The following is a 21,093-nucleotide window of genomic DNA, read 5'->3' as shown; positions in this document are numbered from 1 at the left end:
TGGAGATGGTCCCAAATGATGGATTACTCTTCTGATGCAGAATGATGCACCAGAAAATTGCAGATTCACTGTGACCACTCTGACTTTTTAGTGCTTTGATCTTTTTTTTTTTTAAACATCAAGTTTTTTTAATTACTCTGGTTGGTGCTGCTCAAGAAACCTTCAGTAGAATAATATGTGTTCAATCAAAGCTAGAAAGATATATAATTGAAAAGTGAAATCATTACAATGTATCTAAAGTGTGAGTGGGGCAGGGGAAAGGAAGACTCAGGATGCTCATATTGTTGATGGCATAATACATTAAATTTTCCATTAGGGAATTATCAATGAGAGAGTGATTTTGGATAAGGACAAAAATTTCAGAATGTCTGCTATAAACCCATAATATAATGGATTTCTTTCCTACTTCTCAAGTAGGATCACTGTATAGCTGATATTTCAATTTATTAAATCTACAGACTGGATCACTGTGCATTATTTCACATTTCCATATGGCCCATTGATACAAGAACACTGTGTATTCGATTTTATGCATTACACACGATGTTCAGGGAGAGAAAACTCCCTGTGTGGTTAAGAAGTTATTTTTGACAACTGATTTCTTTTTAAATGCATAAAGCGAACTTACTATTTTGGAAGTTCAGCGCTCAAAGCATCATACAAATGAGACTGACAGGAGTAGTGCAGAGCTAAGCGGCTGATCTTGAAGGGTAATATTTTTTCTCCTTCCATCCCTCTGACCTGCCACTTTTCCCAGTATTCTCTTCTCTGTGAACAGCTACATAGGCAGTACTCACCCTGCAGCTGGGTGAGTGTAACTCCCCTAATCTTTCTTTGAAAATTAATAGGCTCCTTTTGTCAGCTGCTTGAGGTGTAGCAGAGCCATATAAACAGGGTCATTCTCAGCCAGAAGAAATGATTCTTCCAGAACAGATTGAACTTTCACTGGCCTATAAGGACAAGAATCATGATGTAATTCTGAAGCAAGGCACTTAGCGTTATTGGTGAAGTTGCATGGACCGTGGACAAAATGGGGTTATGTAATTTTATATCTCACATTCTTTCTAAGTCTAGCCTTCACTTCACTCTTAGTTTGTTTGCACCACTAATCAGATTGCTGCAGAGCTGTTGAACAGCAGGTGTCATTCTCTTTAGCAGGCATAGGAGGGGACAGAAAGGGTGGCATGAAAATGAGTAAAACTGCTATTGATCTTCCCAATTGTGCTATATACCTGCATGCAAATTGTATTTTTTTCATGATACAAGAAAATAATCATATGTCTCAGCTTTAATAACTTACTTCCACACCTAGCGGCCAGCCTAGTGTGAGCTAGCAAGATGTCATCACACGAGCATAAAAAGAACTAATGGAATTGTTTCCCCCCTGCCATTTCTATTTTCTGAAATTGTTTGCATTGACTTCTTAAAGAAAATCACAAAGCATGGAAAGGCAAACTGAAATCTAGTATCATTTACATCCAGCAATAACACTGTCCAGTCCCAGATAATCAGCAGTGCTCCATTCAATCATTGGTTATCCAGCTTTTTCTTTCTGGGGGCTGCTTTGTAAGAGATCCTCTCACTGACCCACCCCTCTTAACTTTCCAGTACCCTAGAGATAATATTAATAGGGTGGATATTTGCTTGGCTGTTGGGACCAATACAAGTTCTATATAAAATATCAGAAATCATCTGATGTCTTGAGCTACCAGCGATAAGCCTGATTCTGCTTTTTCATTTACACCCGTTTAACTCCATCAACTTCAATGGAGTTATCTCTGATTCTCACTAGAATGTGAGGAGAATCAGGCTCAATACTGTTAATGAGTTGGCAAGACTTTAATTCTTATTCCTTCACTAATGGGGTTCCTAAATTTTATGGGGCTATAGATATAGATCTCTGTTTTATATTTAATGTAATTTGAAGATTTTTGATACATGCTAAATATCTTCAGTTAATAGTTTTCTAAAACTGTTATGGTTAATTGTAAGGTCCATATGCAGAGAGGGTTGGAATTTTTATCAGAGGTGGCTATTGCTGGACAGAATTTCTCAAAAATGTTCCATTGCCTTCTGTTGAGCTCTAGTTATATATAAATCTTTACTCAAATATTTATATGACACATTGTTATCTTTATTAAAAACATTCTTTAAAAGAAGGAATTGCAGAAACGGGTAAAATCATTTTTCTCTTCTAGAATTCTTGCTGTTAATATCACAGTTGACTATGCCAAAGAAACCAAACTCTTGTTGATTTTTGTTTGTAAAGCTGTATGCAGTAGCGATACAATAGGTCAGTTTGCAGTTTTCAGAAGAACTCAGTTCCTTGGAGTAGCACAACTCCATTATAATAGATAAGCAATAAACTGAGAATCATGAAGGCTGAATGTCCTGCAGGCATTATGGTATTGTATATCCAGAACTCATGTGATTTAACTTACGGTGAGCTAATAAATCCGGTAATTCCAGGTAGGATGGATAGAAATATTGTTTCAGGCACATTTTACAAAACTATTGCATTTGCAGTGTGTAAATCAGCTGACATTTCAGTGCAAATGTCATTAGTAGAGAATGGGAATACTGGGGTGTTTTTGTTTGTTTGTTTTTAAAAAATCCAGTAATGTCCTTATATATTTTTGAATGAATTTTCTTTGATTGTTCTAATGCCCGTTTTTGTTTTCTTTTGTTTTCTTTGCTAAGGTTCCAGTCTTGCAAATGTTTGCACACATGCTTAATTGTTCACACATAAGTCCATAAACATATTTGTATTGTGAAAGTGGTAATACAGCAGGGGAACTCACTGGCAGGAATGTTTACAGAAAGAATTAAATTTAAACAAAAATATTATTGTGTTGTAGTAGCGCCTAGGAGTCCCAGTTATAGACTAGGACATCACTGTACAGACACAGAACAAAAAGATGCTCCCTCGAGGGATCATGAGCAGGAAATGAAAGCTGAATTCGTATATGAGCATCATACTAGAAACTTGATGCCAAGAGTTACATTTAACCAATCAGGAAGAAGAAAAATGCCATGCAATGCATGTTCAATTAAAACTAACAAATCCTGTTGAATTTCAGATAAGCCAAAGGAACTGCTTATGAATAATCCATAGACCAAACATGGTCCACGATGTTCTGGCTAATAATTGTGAATAAAGCATTACCTGTTCTCCACAATTTATTAATAGAAAGAAGAGGAGAAATTTGTCATATACATTTATTTATCACAAATTATTCAACCAGCTCTTGTTGTGAGAAAACATGCTCGAGCGTAATTCTTTGTTCATACTGTTTTACTCAGTACCCTTTAAATAAATTTGGACTGTATTCTTTCCCACAATATCTTTCATTTACTAGAGTTGTTCCTTGTCTCTCTGACATGCTGAACTGGTACTCACTGGAAGTAGTATGGTTGCATTTCCCTCCAAAGACATATGAAGGCTTTGCCAAGATGTTGATGGTCATGGTGGGATGCTTCCTTTCCTATGCTGTAAAGCCCAACGCTTTGAGCTTATAGACTATGGCCTAGTCTACATTGCCACCATCATTGACGGGAGATACACAAGCTACGTATTGAAACTTGTGTATCTCCCGTCCACTACTAACGTTCCCTTACCACGGCATCTCCACTGCACTGTGTTGACAGGAAACGCCTTCCGGTCATCGCAGCGTTACTCTTTTCGGGGGGTTGATTTACTGCGTCGACCAGAGAGCACTTCTGGGATTGATTGTACGGGTCTCCACTGCCTGCTCAATCAATCCTGCTGCATCAATCCATGAAGCCCGATGCAGCCCCAATAGTGTAGACATACCCTGTGTTAAGGATTATCTTTAAAAAACCCCAAACACCACATTTTGAAGGTGAAAAGAAAAACTCTTTAGATCAGCAGATCAGAAAGACTCTGAAATGTAAATACCGAGATGCTTTTGAAACTAGAGGCGAGGCTGCTGAAATAAATTAACATGTTCTATAAATATAAAGCTTAAAGTTTGGAAGCAAAAGGTTGAGAATTTTATCTACTGAAAAATAATCACTCAGCAGTAGTATATTTTGCCTGCATTTACAGCCCATTCAGAAATCATATTCGCTCAAACCTTGCAATATTTATTAAGAAAACTATTGTTGGGGGAACAGTTTTGAAAAGGCTTATTTCTCCAGGGAACTGTCCAGAACAAACTGGTAAAGCAAAATCTTCTTTTTGCTCCATGCTACATATATTAACTGCTCAGTTTCCATCTACTGTGACAGATTTCCTCTGTGTCCTTGGATTTCTTATCTCCTTGCTGTTTAAACCCAAAAGATTTGTTTCCTTTCATGCTAGAGTGAAAGGGATTGTGACAGCTGAACCATTGCAAAGACTGTACGGTAAAATATAATGTTTTTACTTTAGGGTACTGAATGACACTTATGCATGTGCTCAGGTTAGTTACAAAACCTGATCAGCACTAAGTGAAGTCAGACACCCATTGTGAGGGGAGTGCAGTTGTTATTAAGAATCCGATTGGGTGCTTGCAACCAGAGGCATGGCTAGGGTTGCGCTTAATGCACTGCTGAAGCAGTGACATTCTGAGGCATTCTGCCAATGCATGTCAGAGGCATGAAGAATGCCTCAGTGGGTGCTGGTGACAGAGTGATACCCATCACTACCTAGTGCTACTTTGGGGCAAGAAGGGTTCTGCTACTCCTTTAGAGCCAGAGGGTTCCTGAGGGGAGCTGAGCATTCACACCTCTTTAACTTCAGTGTATGTTGCAGATACTCTCTGAAGTAGGCCTTTTAAAAGGAGCAGTGTGCCTCCAGTACCTGATATGTCACTCTAGCCAGAACATGGAGGAGGTTGGAGTCCAAGAACACTGGCCAGCTAAACAGCTTGGTGCTCAAGGAGACACTGGCTGTATTTTGGTTGCCTCGTGCTTGTGGGTGTTTAGAGAGAAAAAATGCTCCTTGGCTACATCCACGCTGGCAAAAGTGAGACCTGGAATTCTCCACTAGATGTAGCAGGGGCGGAAACTATAGTGCAGACAGGGCTTGGGCTCTTTTACTACCAGGTTGTACAACCCTACATAGAAGTAAAACCATCAGAGTTCTGTGTCTAAGCTTTGAATGGATCGTTATTCATAATATATCCTTGGTGTCATGTAACACTGTAAAAATAATATGATTAAGCTTAAAAAAATGAAACTCCTTTGTCAAAGAAAATATTGCAATATAAAATAGAAGGGATTGATTTTTGTTAAAACTGCTATAGATTTTTTTCAAGTCATGCATTTCCTATTTCTCCCGTTTCCATCCCCTCTTCCCGCCCCCCCAATCTTTTCCTTATAAACTGACAACAGTATTTTTCATGTACACTCACTCTTTTTTCTTCTCATATCAAATAAACATACCTTGTCAGATCAACAAATCTGATACAGATATAATAGTCTGCTTTAAAAATTAGACTGTTTAATGAGATAATTAAATTGGGGGGAGCGGGTTTTGCTAGAGATGAAAAGAATTGCTTTTAATTACAGAAGACAGGTGTACATTTTTAGAATATCTTCTAGTTTATTAAATTCAGCAGTTATAGTGAAGGTTATTAAATTCAAGCACAATATTAAAGATAAAGTCCAAGCAAGTGCAAATGTTTAAGGAAGTGTGTGTGGATGGGGAAAAGAAAGAAGGTTTTGTTTAACTGTATATATACTTCAGTGTTTTTTTAAAAATACTCCATAGATACTCCTCCCCTGTGCCCCTGCACTAGTAGTGAGCCAAAGGAGGACTGTATGGTTATTACAAAGAGAAGACAAGGGAACTTACTTGTCCAAGTTGTTCAAAGATTAAAAAAAACCTGAACATTTGTGATCACATTAATTAAAAAATTCCAATACATCTTTGCAGCTATATTTTGTGGAGTGCCTTAATTGACAGATATAAGTTAGTCACTGAACTCGTTACTGCTTTTCATTGCTTCTTTTATAACACACTCTAGACACAACTCAGCCTTCCCAAGTTCCTAGGACTGCACTTTTCGTGGAGGTGGAATTTACATCATCCTCTTTAACACTGAAGTATATTTACATTTGTGTAAGACAAATATGTCTTTATAAAGCTTAGTTGTTTCTGAGGCCTAAATGTAGGAATAAAAAAAAGTGTCAGTTTTAATCAATATCATCTGGCATTATGGGAATTGAATTTCTATCTTTCTGCTAATACATTAGGTATATTTTGCTTTATCTCTTTTTGCAGAATTGATTTGCCTCCATTCAGTTCACTTAGCTCTTGTCATGCAAATTGTGGCATTTCTCCCCTTTAGACTACTGCACAAACTGAGATTAGAGTTGAAAATCAAGTCTCACTGACCAGCTGCTGTATATTTTTCATTTTATTCCCCCCCTCCCCCATTTACTAGTTCCATTCCCTTGTTTTCACCTTCTTGACTGGTAATGTGCTGATAATGCTGTCTCTAGGGTCTGGGGGCAGGAAGCTATTGGGATTGGGAATCATTTGTGTGCAGCTGTGGCTGAAGGCAAAGAGAGTGAGTGAAGAGTGTCTGCCTGTGTGGATACCTCTGTGCAGTTAGTGCATCAGAATACACCATGAGAAGTGTTTCTTATGGTATCTCATATCAATGACCCCTAGAAGTTTGTGGGGCATGGGGGTGAATTTAGAAGCAGTTCTTGGTGTGCATTTTAATGCTGAACATAGGATATGCTGGAAGGGAGGCAGGCCATGGGGTGTGTTTTCTCTCCTTGTCCAAAGACGGAGATGAGGGGTGCAGTGGAGATTCTTCTCTTTGCTCTGCATGATTAGAGGAGGGAGAGAGCCTAGCAGCAGCTAACAGTCTAAGATCAAAGCAGGGCATCAGGATGGGTCTGCCACTGAAGCAATCAGAGCACTTACTTTTCTGAATATTTTCCTCAGAAATCTGTTGGCATAATATGGGAATATGCTTCTGGACACTACAATCGCTTGTGTAGGATAGGTGGGAAGTGAGACCTTTGTCCAGTTGCCACTCTTTACACATGCCGGGTTTCCAACAGTAAGCTGCTCAGTTCACAAGACTGATGTTGCTCCCTCTGAAGAAAGGGGATCAGTTACTTATTGTCCTTCTCCTGACACATGCTGCATGATCTGGTTTCAGGGAAGGGATGGGAGAACCAGTCAAGTTTCCCCCTACAGCTGCTACATGTACCGAAGCAGAGGAATAAAATATTTTTGAGAAAAGGGAAAAAATGAAGAGTAAAACAAAACGCTTTTTCTTCCCACCTCAGTCTGTTTCGCTGATAATGCTGAGAGTGAATTAAATGGAACTTTGCTGAAATATCCTGCTCTATTATATTGAAAATGGTAACTGATTACAAATTCAAGCTCCTTTTCCTTAGCTTGTAAAGCCTAGCACAACTTAGTACCTTCCTATCTACCCTTATTTTCCTGCCTTTTCCCTATCATACTACCCAGTCTTGTCTTTTTCCCACTCTCTTTCTGTGCTTCCTTCCATTTGTCCATCTTAGGTACTTAGGTTCCCATTACTGGAGTGTCTGAACAATTTTTAATGTATTTATCCTCACAGTACCGCTGTGTGGCAGGGGAATGCTCTTATCCCCGGTGGAGAGATGAGGAACTGAGGCTCAGAGAAACTGAGACTGTGTCTTTATTGACAAAAATATGAATTTTGCTGGAAAAAGTACACCTATCTTGCTGTAAAATCTTAGTGGAGACAAGGTACAGGTAGTTTTTACCAGGTAAAAATGTAATGAAGAACCACTCTAGGAGGAGGGTTTAGTGTCAACGTGATCTCTACTAGGTACACTGAGGTAAAAACTATTTGTGCCTTGTGTACACTAGGATTTTTACATCAAGATAGCTAACTAACACTTTTTTTCATCAGTGAGGATGCTAAATTTATTAAAATACTGATTTTTTAAAAATAAAATTTAAATCATAAGTTTAAATATTGATTTTCTTGTAGCTTATCAGAAAATTCATTCTCTACTAAGAGAGTGCTATAATTTTGTGAAGGAAAGAGTATATTTATTATACATAACAAAGAGGTTAAATCCCTGGTTTAAAGGTAAACTTCAACTCATTCTTAGTTGTGGAATTGCATGCAATGTTCTGAGTAGTAGTAATAGTAATGTAATTGCAAGGTTTAACCTCCTTCAGATAAATGATCCTGTTGAAGCTGTCTCTTGGTTCTTGAAGTTGGGCAGTAAATATTATGTTTTTGGGCCCCATTTCTTCAAAGACTGATACCTGTGCTTAACTTTGCCTGATATGAATAGTCCCACTGAAATTGGACTATTCATAATGCATAAGGTCAAATGGGTGAGTAAGTTTTTTTGCAAGATGGGAGCTTGGAGTGTATAGATGAATTATTGTGACATAATAGGAAGAGGTCCTTTCCTAACTCAGTGTTCTGCAGCAGCGTATGTAGTCACTTGATTTAATATTAAGTAATGTGATGTGATCTGAGTATTTTCACATTTTGGCTTTAAATAATATTGTGTTTGCCTTTAACTGGCAGTCTCCTGGGGGCAAGCAAACACCCTCATGCCCCAGTGCTGGTGACTGACGTAGAGTAGCTGGCGGCATCCTCGTAGCCTAGTGTTAACTCACTTTCACTGAATCAACAGGCCAGAAGTTGCTTTCCCTAGAAGATGATCACTCAGGTTTCTAGGCAACCGAACCCATTTTCACTTCACCCCATTGCCAGAGAAGAGCTGTCTTCTCGTGCAGAGAGGTGAGATGATGGATTTCAGCAGCCTCTAATTTGAGCTGAAAATAAAACTTAGCCCCTGAATGGAAGGACAAGTCTGCTTAAACACATAGCATTGGGAGTGATCAGAAGCAAATTGCTCCTGCTAATTTAGCAGAGGCATGAAGAAGTTGTGATGACTGATGCTCACCTCAGGTGTGCAGAAAAGCGTGTGCCACTGTTCATCTGTCCTGCTGCATGCTCTGTTGTCTTACTGCACTTATCAAAGGCACACTGAAAGGGGAAATATCCTCTCAATTTTTAATGTTCTGAATTGATACATAGCCCTTAACCACACAAAAATAAGACTTCCTCATTGGAGGTGTAGTTTTTGTGGTATTTTCACTGTCAGTTCATTCTGGACTGGCTTTTCTTTGCTCTGAAATGCTCTGGGTACCAGAGAGCTCCCCTGCTGCTCAAGCCACTGCCTGACTGGTGTCAAAGGGGAATGCCAAGAAGACCCGTTACTGCTACAACGTTGCAGAGCGAACAAAAGATAGATACAAAGGAATGTAGCGCTGTGGGGACACCAGGGAAAAGTATTCTGTGCATAAACTAGACTAGAGCCAGAGGGAGGTAGTTCCACGGAAGAGACCTTGGGAAGTGGCAGCTCTGAGGTCCGGTTTTAATTGGAGAGCTGTGAAGTACAGTATGAACAGTGGAGTGACAAAGTGTCCAAGCAGCTGGTAGATCTAATTTTTGGACCACCAGACTCAGCAGTTTCCCTTTATTAGAGGGATTCCACTGATTTATAGGTAAAATGATAGGTTCTTATGGCGCAGCTTGACAAAGCCCTAGCTGGGATGATTTAGTTGGAGTTGGTCCTGCTTTGAGCAAGGGGTTGGACTAGATGACCTCCTGAAGTCCCTTCCAACCCTAACCTTCTATGATTCGAAGATAATTATTAATGGTTTTTGGAATAGCTGCCAATTTTTGTTTTCATGGGCAGAGAAAGGCACTTGAGTAATACAGCAGAACCTCAGGAATGGTGGTTGTTTGTAACTGAAATGCATGTAACTCTGAACAAAATGTTATGATGGTGCTTTTAAAAGTTTACAACTGAACATTGACTTAATACAGCTTTGAAACTTTACCATGCAGAAGAAAAATGCTGCTTTCCCTTTATTTTTTTTAGTTATTTACATTTAATACAGCACTATAATGTATCTTCTTTTTTTTTTTTTTTTTTTTTGCCTCTGCGGCTGGCTGATTGCATACTTCCGGTTCCAAATGAGGGGTGTGATTGACTGGTCAGTTCGTAGGTCTGAGGTTCTACTGTAGTTAATTTGATGAATAATAATTAGTTTGAATTTCCATGCTTGGGCACCGTGCTGTGCAGTGCTGAGCACTTTCAGCTCCCATCGGTGAGTTTTTTTTAGTTTGCAAACTGAGACAGGAAGGAAGGGACTATTAAAATTGCTTATTCTGCTTTTGTCCTTTGATTATTTTGCCCAATCTGTACATGTTCCACTTAAGCCTTGGTTGACCAAATGAAGGAAAACCAGCTTACCAGGGCCCTGCTTCTTACAGAGCAATCACCTATTGCTAAATAAATAAAATGAACTCAAACCAGTAGCTGCATACATTTTAGTTAATATTCTGCATATTTTATAAATCCTCTTGACAGAGAATTATTTTCTCTGTGCCAACTGCTGTGTAATACAGCTGCCGTGATGACAGATATTGGCTTGGTGCTAGCAGACAGATTTTAAAGAGCAGTGACCTGCAGGGCCACTGTGTTGGGAGAGCAGATGAGCTGGCTGCCGCAGGTGCTCGAGTGTTCTTGCTGATTTAACTCTTTACAGGCTACTTAAGCTTGCAGATGAGAGAATTTTGATTCCACGGACTTCTCCTGCAATCTGAGAGACAAAGAGCAGTGTTGTTAGGGGAAAGGTTTTTGTCATTATATCTGGGCTTGTGTTTGTCCTCATTTATTGACATATTGGTATTCATTTGCTGTCTTATAGGCTCTAAATTGAGGGCAAGGGGTTAAATGTTATCACAAATTGTAGCTGTATGCCAGTATTCATCATCCTTCTGAGACACACCCATACTTCTTTTTATTCCTCGAAATCACTTCTAATAAAAAATCCTTATTTCCTTTCATTTGAAAAATGTACTTTGGGTGATTTCCAAGTATATGGTTTCAGTTTTGAAACCAAAAGAAGAAAAAAATGTAGCTGGGAGTACAATATAACACTACGCTGCAGTTGTCATTGATGTCTGTTTGTATGTAAGGTTGAGGCATTGCAGCCTCCTTCATGTTTGCACTCAAAGGAATCTAGTCTTGTAACCTTGTGAACCTGAATGCCTACTGACTTTAATGTTGCAGGGAACATGTAGGATCAGGCTTAAGGTATACATCTTCCATGCACTCCCCCCCCCATGCTACCTTTTGTGCTTTTCTAAGTAAAGGCAAGAGAAGAAGCTAATTGTCTGTTGATCTACAAACAGTGTTACTGCCAGGCCATTTGGCAAAATGTGTGCAGAAATGTGTGCCATTCTTGTAATGCGAGCTTAATGGTGGTGAACCAACCACCCACATTTTACTTCAACGTCAGTTTGCGCTACTTTTCAAGTCCAAGTATTACAAAACCTATATCTGCTAATCAGAGCATCCTTCGTTTGGTCATCGAATATGATATTGACACCTTCATTTTCTTAATTTCTGATTTTGGTCTCAATCTCCTTTTTCTTTTTTATAAAGTTTGAAAATTGCCTTGTGTACCTTTTGGCTTCTCAAAGATCATACTGAATAATGAAGTGACAAGCAGTGTGTTTGATGCAGGAATTATATTTAGATGAAGCTTTTCCGTTAGCAGAGTTAGGGGATCTAGTTGCTCTTTAAATTACCACAGCAGGGGGTTACAGAATGGGTTGTGCAGAAGGAAGTAGTAGTCAAAATTGGACAGTTAGACAATATACATGTGGGAATTGATTGTTACTTATGTGGTTCTCTGACAAGCTCATATTTTATGCAGTTCAAAAACAGAAAAAAAAATGCAGCAGCCATCAGCATTGTGGTAGCTCAATAATAGCTTAAATTAATAACATCTGACCTGTAAAAACAGTAAAATAGAGAGTAACAAATTAAGGAACAATGTTCTGTAGCAATATTAAAATTTTGAGGAGTAAAATGTTTGTTTCTAAATATCCCAACATTAATATCCCCATTTAAGTGTCCAAGGGATTATCTATCAAGAATCAAATTATCTTGAAATATTTAACTTGTTTTATTTTAGGTTAGTGGGGGCTTATGCTTGTCTCTCCAGTGTGTGCTGGGCTAATAACGTTGGATGAACTCAGTGCTTCCTATTATTATTATTATTTTTCTATAGTGGGAATACCCAAAGTGTGGCTTATCAAGTGCCAAAATGCAATTCATGGCCCCCAATACCTTGAAAATGGAGGTGCTGGCTGCAGATTAGTTTCCAGCATGTAATGCTCCCTTTTGTACCGAGCACAGACTGCTCAGATAAAGTTGGAGCACTGGAAACCAGAATGTAATTAGAGCTGGTTGGAAAAATTTTGACTAAACATTTTGGTCAGAATTTGTTGATTCATCAATCTAAATGTTCTGCGGAGAGGAAGCTGCAATGAAACCTGCCAAGTCACCTGCCATGTTCCTCAGCAGTCTGCCTAGTGGGTTGGCAGGGAGCCGAGAGTCTGGACGCCTCACTTGCCGCTCCTTGACAGCCTGCTCCTTGATCCTCGGCAGCCTGCCTGGTAGACTGATGGGAAGCCAAGAACCTGAGAGTCCCAGCTCCCAGGCTCATGCTCCTTGGCAGCCGAGGCTTTCAGAATCCAGGGCTTTGGGGCAGATAGACCGCCCTGCAGTCTCAACTAAATTCCCTTCCAAAGAGAATTTCAAATTTTTTGGTTTTCATTCCAAATTGAAACACAGCCTGATTTCAAAATATCTAAATTCTCTACCGAACACTGCCCAGCTCTACATGAAACCCCTGTAGGCCGCACTTCCCTTTTCAAGTTAAGACCTATTGAAATTCACTCTCTTTTGTGCTAATCAGGTGCAACCCTCATGATCTTGGAAAGCTGGCAATGTGTCCTTGATGCAGGCAAAGTTTTGTCATCTTAGAAAAATAATAAGATCATATGCAGAGAAATTAGTAGTGGATAAAAGAAAATACAGCTTTCTTTTTTTTATTTTAGTCTGACACACTTCTGTAGCATTTGTACCAAAATGCCTTAGGGAAGAGCACAAGAGAGAGTGTGAGAAGTTAGCTAGATCATCAGTGATAAGGACAGACTGATATGCCACTAAATAGGTTAAATAATGCAAGAATTGAATCCATAGTGATATTCTGTCAGTAATTCAGCCGGTGATATTAAATGGCAGGTAATATGTCAAAATTTCAGTTCACCTTTGTGTTTCTGTTTTCTGAATCTCACCTACCTGCACAAAGAAACTTTCTCTTTCCTCTGGTGAGAAGTATCAAATGATCAGGAATGTGGTGGAGTGTTCTACTTTAATAGCATACAGCCACATTATGCCTTCAGGTGGAATAATCTAAGACCTGGATCCTTCCAAGTTCTGGGCTCCTTTATGTATTTTCCTTCCTCTTTCTCCTCTCTTCACAAGGCTGGACTAACCACTGTGTTAATAATCACTGATGTCTTTCTTTGTGGCCAGTAAGAAACAATTGGGTCTGCAACATAGTTTAGTAAGTTAGGGCTGTAAATCCTATCTCCCTCCATGACCCTCAAACAGATACCTAAGAAATAAAATTAACCTTCACATTCAAAAAATGAGTCTGTAGCTAAGATGTAGCTTCCACACCACATAATTTAAAATTCCACTGAAAATCTGTTTTAGAGAGCATATTAAGGCCTTGTATTTCTTAGGACAGTACTATTCTTTGTAATCACGGTGACATGGAGTTGGCTACATTCTATTTTTTATTCTGTGCTTAACTGTACTGTATGATTTATCAATCTCTTCCCTTAAACTCTGTCTCTAATGGGCATTTGTTTGGCTGCTTGGGTAGGAGGTATAAGAGGCCCTGTTGGGGCAGGACCTCTATTTACTGTTCTACTAAAATAAATTTAGGATTAACTGCCCTGCATTTTTGGCCAGTGGTTATTTCCCACCTTCATATTGATTACAGGATTTCTACCTATTTTGTGGCCAGACTCGATTAACTTGCGAGAAAAAAAAATGTTAAGCGGTTACGGTTAACAAGAAGGTTCAGAATTTAACTTAGATGGGCTTCAGTGACTGGAAAGTGACATTTTTATTTGCTTTCACTTAACAGGGGTGTCACACTTTCCACAGCAACGTCTCTGTAGTGGATACAAAATCATATTTGGGGAGCTGGGAGGCTCTGTTTCTATTAAAAGAACATTTCATATGATCAATGGCACACCTTTTTGGCTAGAGAAAGGGGAGAGATCTCCACTACAATTATGTAGGGTAACAACCTAATTTCCATTTACACTTGTCCTGAAATTGGGTGTAGCTTCATCCTCTGAGGCTGCATTTGGGAAGTGTGTGATTTGGGCTGCCCTGTTTAGATAGTCCTACTCAGCTACTGGTTTGGGCACCATTGTGGAAGTTCTGTTTGTTTGGGCTGGTGTAGGAGGATTTTGGGAGAGGATAATTTCCTATCTGCTAATTTGGTTTCTCTATGACTTTCTCTAGAAGCTGGTACAACCTGCTAGGTTTATATTAAATGTAAATCTAGACACTGCCTTGCACACTGTTGTTGTTGTATGCTAAACACACACAACTTCATAACTGTTTGGGACTAGATTGTGTTATTCAGGCATATCCCAGAGTAAGGGATGGTGCAGAGCTGCACTGTCCCACTGGCTGACAGTCTTTGCTGGGAGATGCTGCTGTTACAGCATTTCACATGGTGCTTCAGAACAGTTAGCCAGCTCCACCAGCTGGTGCTCACTTTATGGTGCTGTGCCTGAGTGCAGCTCTGTGTGATTATTACATAGTCTATACAAGGAAGGGGGAAAAGGCTGTTTATGACCCACACCCGACTGTACATCTGTGTAAGGGTCAGACAGGATCTGACCATTATATTGTAAGTTGTTTGAGGCATGGACCATGTACTATTTGTACAGCAAGGTGCCTATAAAATGCTTTTGGCTCCTGAAAAGTAATTATAAGGAATCTGCAATGCTCACCACTGTCACATATTAGTATACTGTGACTTGTTAGATAACCAACCCAAGGGTGACAGCCAGCAAACTCCTATGATGCAGTCATGGTACTTTGTTCTACCAGCTGGAAGAAAGGATGTCAGAGCTGCTATAGGAGAACTGAAACACGACAGGTGGCCTGTCCATTTAAGGGCCTGGGAGCAGCCAGCCCTATTAACTAATCAGATGCAGCTGAGAAGGCAACAGGTGTTTCCTATAAAGAGCTGGAGGAAGGAGGCTAGGGATTGGTAGTGAAGAGAGAGTTAGAGAAGCTGCTAGATGGAACAGTCTCCCGCACAGTCTCTGAAGAAGGAAGACAACAGGTGGGAAGCCCTGGGAGTGGTGGCTAGGCAGAAAAGCAAAACTTCCAGCTGGGTCTTTCTTTTGTGGGTGTGTTGGTTGTTTGGACAATAAACAGAGCCCCAAGGCAAGGGATAAAGACTAATTTGGGTGTGGATGATTATTCCCCAGGCTGGTGAGGAAGAAAGGTTGCCTGTTTACAAGGACATTGGCTAAACCAATTAAAAGTCGGGAATTGTACCATTCCAATCGCTCACTTCTCTGCCATTAACCAGGATGCCATTTAGAGCTGATTGGAAAACGGAAATATTTTGGGAAAATTTGCACACAAATTTTCATTGTTGTTAATTATATTTACATGGTAGTGCCCAGGGGCTGACTGAGAATGGGACCCCATTGTGCGAGGCACAAACACAAGGTATAGGTAGTCTATGCCTGAAGAGCTTATAATCTAAATAGGTAAGTCAGGCACAGTGTGAGGGAAGCAGAGTGAACAACAGGATGGCGGCAATCATCATGTTAGTTCCACAATTTTTTTCTCTTTTGGTGGAGATTGTCTGTGAGGGAGTTTAATTAGGAGGGGATTAACTAAACAAAATGAACAGGAAAGAGAGAGGGAACACTGAACAGGAAAGAGAGAGGGAACACTGAACAGAAGAGGCGAGGACGATGAAACAGGAGGAGGGTAATAGGCATTGGTGTTGGGCGAAGTTGGGTGAAAAGAGTGAGGCAAACAGCCAATCAGCTCAGGGCAGAGATGCTAGAGAAAGCTCTCTGGCACCAGCAGTGTCCAAAGGTCCCTGCTTTGGCAGCTTCTGCATTTGTTCCTGCAGTTGGTGTCTCTGTCTGGCTTCTCCTCCCTGCAGTTTTTCCCTCAGATCATGTGCTGGTGGAAGGAGAAGCACTTCTGGGTTCTATTGTCCTCATAGCAGGGCGTCTCCCCTAGAAAGTTTTGGGTCTCTGGGGTACGGGAGGGGAGGAGTGGTTCTATTTTGCCTCCTCCCCAAGCACAACAGTCCCTGCTATGGCAGTTTCTACCAGCTGGAGTGTTTTTTGTTTACATTTCTGAGTGGCTGAACTGTCAGGTGAGATGGTGGTTTTTGTGTGTGGACATCTGTACATTCAGAAATGTACTGAGACCAACTCAGTTCAGATAAACTCCCAAATAGTCATTCCATGATTCCGACTTTGAAACTCTCCGGTAGTTTTATACTGACAAGTAGAGGCCCCGCACAGATACAAAATTTGTATCTGCATCCAAGCTGCAAAAATGATCTGAGGATATAAAGCAGATATCTGTGGATTTGCAGGGCTTTAAATATAAAATTTGGATCGGCATCCATCCGCAATCCACAAAAATGATTCGTGGAAATCAGCGGATATCTGTGAATTTGCAGGGCTCTACTGACAAACCAGATATGAAAGGTTCCATAGCCAGTTAACAATTTCCTGTGCCTTTCGCATCCTAGGACTCTCATTTGGACTTGAAATGCTCCAATGTTTTTTCATATGTTTCTGTACCAGTTTTTACCTCTTGTAAGTGTACTTCCTTACTTCATTACGTTACTGTGCTGTAGTTATTTTCTATTGCAAACAATGTAAAAATAAATGTTTCAGTTGAAGCAGATCCAGAGTAAATGTAGATTGTAGCACCTGTGTTTTATAATACACTAATAATAACCGAGAGTGAAACCAAGATTTAAAAAAGATTACTGGTGATTTTGAGTGTCTCATTTTGTGGGCTCTGCATTTTCTGTAAATTGGACTCCTTTTAAGGCATCTCAAATGGGGTTCCCTATAAACTGATGCATGCATAATTACTAGTCCCTTTTGAAAATCTTGGCTTGAATATATTTATGTGGCTTTTTAAAAAAAAAAGTCTAGAATGCTAACATCATGCACATTAGCCACATTTGTATTTATAAACTGGGAAATGTAGATTCTTTCAGTAATTGCTAGGCTCTGGTTGTAATTTGCTTAAAAATTGAAAAATTAATGTACTGGAACAACTTTGAAAGGCCCATAAATAAAGAGCTGAGGACCACAAGCTTGAAATGCATCTGAGGTTATATTAATTATGATTAATTACTTCTCCTAAAGGTTTGTTAGAAGCCTGTTTGCAACCATGAACAATAATGGGGTAAAAGGGCCTTAGTGTAACTGAGAATCAGGTCCTAGATGTTCTGTAAGCCATTGTAATTTATTTTTATTATAATGGACCGCCAGGTCTGCTATAGTTAAGATATAGATCACCTTTCAGTTTACAGCTTGACTCTAAGTGCTCTAAAATCCACATGGTTACTCAGATTGCCTTGAAATTTGGTGTTAAGTTATGTAGCTGTGGTTCTGGGTAAGTTCCTTAAAGCAACTTATTTAAAAAATAAAAAATCGAAAGTTAGTGCTAGATATTTTGCCCAAACAATTTAAAATCATTTCTACAGTGGAGTGAGATTACAGCAGTATACCAACTCTGGAAAGGGACCTAGGTATCATCGTAAATAGCTCCATGATGTTCACTGCTCAGTGGGCAACTGTGGTGAAAATCATAAACAAGAGGCATAAGGAATGGGACATGACTAATACTGTAATATGGAGAATATTATAATGCCTTTATGTAAATTGGTGGTGCAGTGGCCTCATCTGAAAAATAATGTGCATTGCTGATCACTGATGCTTCTTGAGGATACCCTGGGTTGTTAGGCACCTTGCTGCCCCCTGCCTTTAGTGTGAGCAAGCGTCATCTATGCCTGCTCTGGGTCAGCTTCCTGACTCCTCTGGTCATGGTTAATACAAGCACTCCCTTCTAGGCCTAGGCTCACCCCGCTCTCTCTGTAGGTTAGTGAGAGGCCCACTTCAACTCTGGACTCTCTGAGTGTCTCTCTGATGTGTCTGGCCCTTGCTCTATGGATGGACACTCAGAGTATTCACAGATGTGCAGTTTCCAAAGTCCTTCCAGAGTTTTACAGTGAAGCTTGACTGTGATCTTCCAGTCATGACACAAACCACAGTGTCCACTTACATCCTTGCTGAAAGATGCCAGGTGTCTCTTGGTACCTCAGATTTATCAGGATAGTCCTTTGTTCTTCTTCATAACTAGGACAGCCCCTGCTGATTGATTGTTTTTTCCTGTGGCTTTCCTCTCTTGTTGATTTTTTCAATCTTTTGATTTGCATAAATATGCAAATAGATCACCCTTGTGGAGTGGACAATACACAATGACCCTACAGGGCAATAAATGTCCGTTATCTCCTGCCTGAAAGGAACCTGTCCGAGACATGTCACCTCATGGTTACCTGCCTTAAGAACATAATTTTCAGTATGGCCACACAAATCCTTAAATATTATCAGTACATATATTTTTGTAATAATTATGATGATCAGTGGGGCTACTGGCTATTGTTAGAGACCTCAAATGTTACCCTTTGGTGAATTATTATGGATATATCTGACTCAGGAGATCCCTGTAAAATTCTATGTGTCCCCTGTGCCCTCTGCCAGTTGGCACCAAGAAGTCCCTGGATCACAGTCCCTCCATCTCAGAAAGGATATTGCTGACCAAAAGGGTTCAGAGAGCGGTGGCAAGAATGGATGGACCTTCCACTATGGCAATTCCTGTATACCCAAATTAGTACAGACTAGATACTTCTCTGTGAGTACCTTTTTCTATTCATGTAAAATCACTTATTGATGAGCATGTGAATTCTTGATTAAAACTGGCTACAACAAATGAGTTCAGAGCATTCTCTAAATACAAATTGCTCACTCATCTCTCTCTTTAAGAGCAAAATACTGCAGGAAAAATAGATTTATTTGACGACCAGAAAGATGTTGAAAAAAATTACTTAATGCAAATGAAACCAGAAAATGTGACTTCATGAATAAGAAATAAGCAAAAGCTTAAACTTCCCATAGGCAGTATCATACACTTTGAAATTAATTGCACTATTCATGGAAACACTAGTACTTCTTTGTCAGGAATATCATGCATAAATATAAAACTTTTTTTCCCAGCTTAATTGTGGTGATGGGGGGGAAAGAGGAAACATGTTTCAATTTTATTTTGGCTGTATGTTTAAAATAGAGTCAGTATTCCTTGCAAAGATACTGTATTCTAAGGAAGCACAGTCACAATGTGTAGGATTACCAGGGATAGCAGCAGCAGCAGAAAAAAATTAAAAAGGCAACACGGAATGCACAGTATTATAACAGTCCGTGCGTGTGGTGTCATTAGAGAGAGTGTATCTAGTGTTAAGAGTAGGCAACTGGGAGTCAGGACTTCTGGTTTCTGTTCTTGGTTCTACTCTATAATTTGCACAAGTCATTTAATTTTGCCGTGATTCAGTTTACCCATCTGTGAAAATCAGCATATTTATCTATGTATGTATTAAATCCAGCATATCTAATCTTCATATGTGGCATGCATTACCACAGTATGAGTGGCAGTTTAACGATATGACTAGTGTATTCACATACCTCTGTTGGATTGAATCAGAAATGAAGTGTACACTGTAAACTAGAATGAAAATATGTGCCATCCATCGTGTACTACTAATGCAGATTCGCCTTTTAAGGCAACTAGTAGGGGGCTGTGCATCAAGAGCAGAAGGATCTGAGGTCTATCCATGCTGTTGTCATGAAGATACACATGCCCATGGGTGTACAGTGAGTAACTCTAGTGAGTAACAACTGTGCTATAATACCTCCTCAAAGGGGTGTTCTGAGGATTAATGTTTATGAATTACTTTGCTATATTGAGATGAAAGGTGCTCTATAAAAGCAAAGTTATGTGTATGTTGTGTGCAGAAGGCTAATGTTCTGTTCAAATGTCCAGATAACGTGCAAAGGACTTTGCTGACATCCTGATGAGAAATAAAAACCTAGATGCCAAAATATTCAGCTTTCAAAATTTCCTTTCTGATCATTTTAGTTTACCTATTTTTTCTCTATCTTAACTGAATCTGGGTCCAACCCTGCTCCATTGAAGTCATGGCAAAACTCCAGTTTTTGCTTGGAAAACATTGTGCCTTTGATAGGCTTATTTTTAGCTTATTTTCACTACACTGTTCCCCATGGAAACATGGATCTTCATTTTTCTACATGTAGTTCCTATTAGTGTTAATCGGAAAATTCTTCTGTAAATCAATATTAGGCTACAACGTAAGGCTAGATCCCTCTAGTCACTAGTCTATGATATGATGGGGTTTCTGCCATTTATTGTTAGCTGCAAACACCTATGGTATTTCAGTTTGTGCAAGTTGATGCACCAAACAATGAATGCATTTCCTGCCCCTTGAGGGGTTCCTCGTTTGAGGGCATAGGGGAAAGCCAGATACAAGTAAAACTTACATCATTGGGCCTTGCTGGATTAATAGCTGGGCTGGAAGCATGATTATATTGCACAATGAGCAGTGACGGCATTATGTAACTGGCAGTGCCTTGAGGCAACCTGGACAAATCTAGAGGAGGAAGAGGAATGGAAAAAAAGGTAATGTCTGTTGAGAACATGAGAGAGTATCTAGCTCTACTATGCCATAGACCTTTACAGTTTGCCAATTTAGTGCAAACTAGGTTTAACAGAGTTAGTCTCACAAAAGTAGGAGTGGGGAGAAAGCATATTATAACTGGAATAAAAATTCCTTAATCTGTGTTACAAGTGATTTTTATCAACACCTGGATGTGTGTATATTTTATGTTGACTGGATACAGTGTAGTTACAGTAGTGTTGCTATGGTAACTGAAAGTGACAGCTGTTGTCTTGTGTTCCCCAGAGGCATTGTATGGTAATGATGGTCATTCCCCTTGAGGGATTGGCTGGTATTAAAAACCTGAAAATAAATTAACAGGTAGTGTATAAAGATCCATTCTGATTATCAGTAATTAACCA

Source organism: Emydura macquarii, unplaced genomic scaffold, assembly GCF_026122565.2.
Source record: "Emydura macquarii macquarii isolate MOO-44397 ecotype Brisbane River unplaced genomic scaffold, CSIRO-AGI_Emac_v2 contig_1876, whole genome shotgun sequence".
In the NCBI taxonomy this organism is placed as follows: domain Eukaryota; kingdom Metazoa; phylum Chordata; order Testudines; family Chelidae; genus Emydura; species Emydura macquarii.
The sequence above is the reverse complement of the archived record's forward strand: the minus strand, read 5'-3'. Positions refer to the sequence as shown.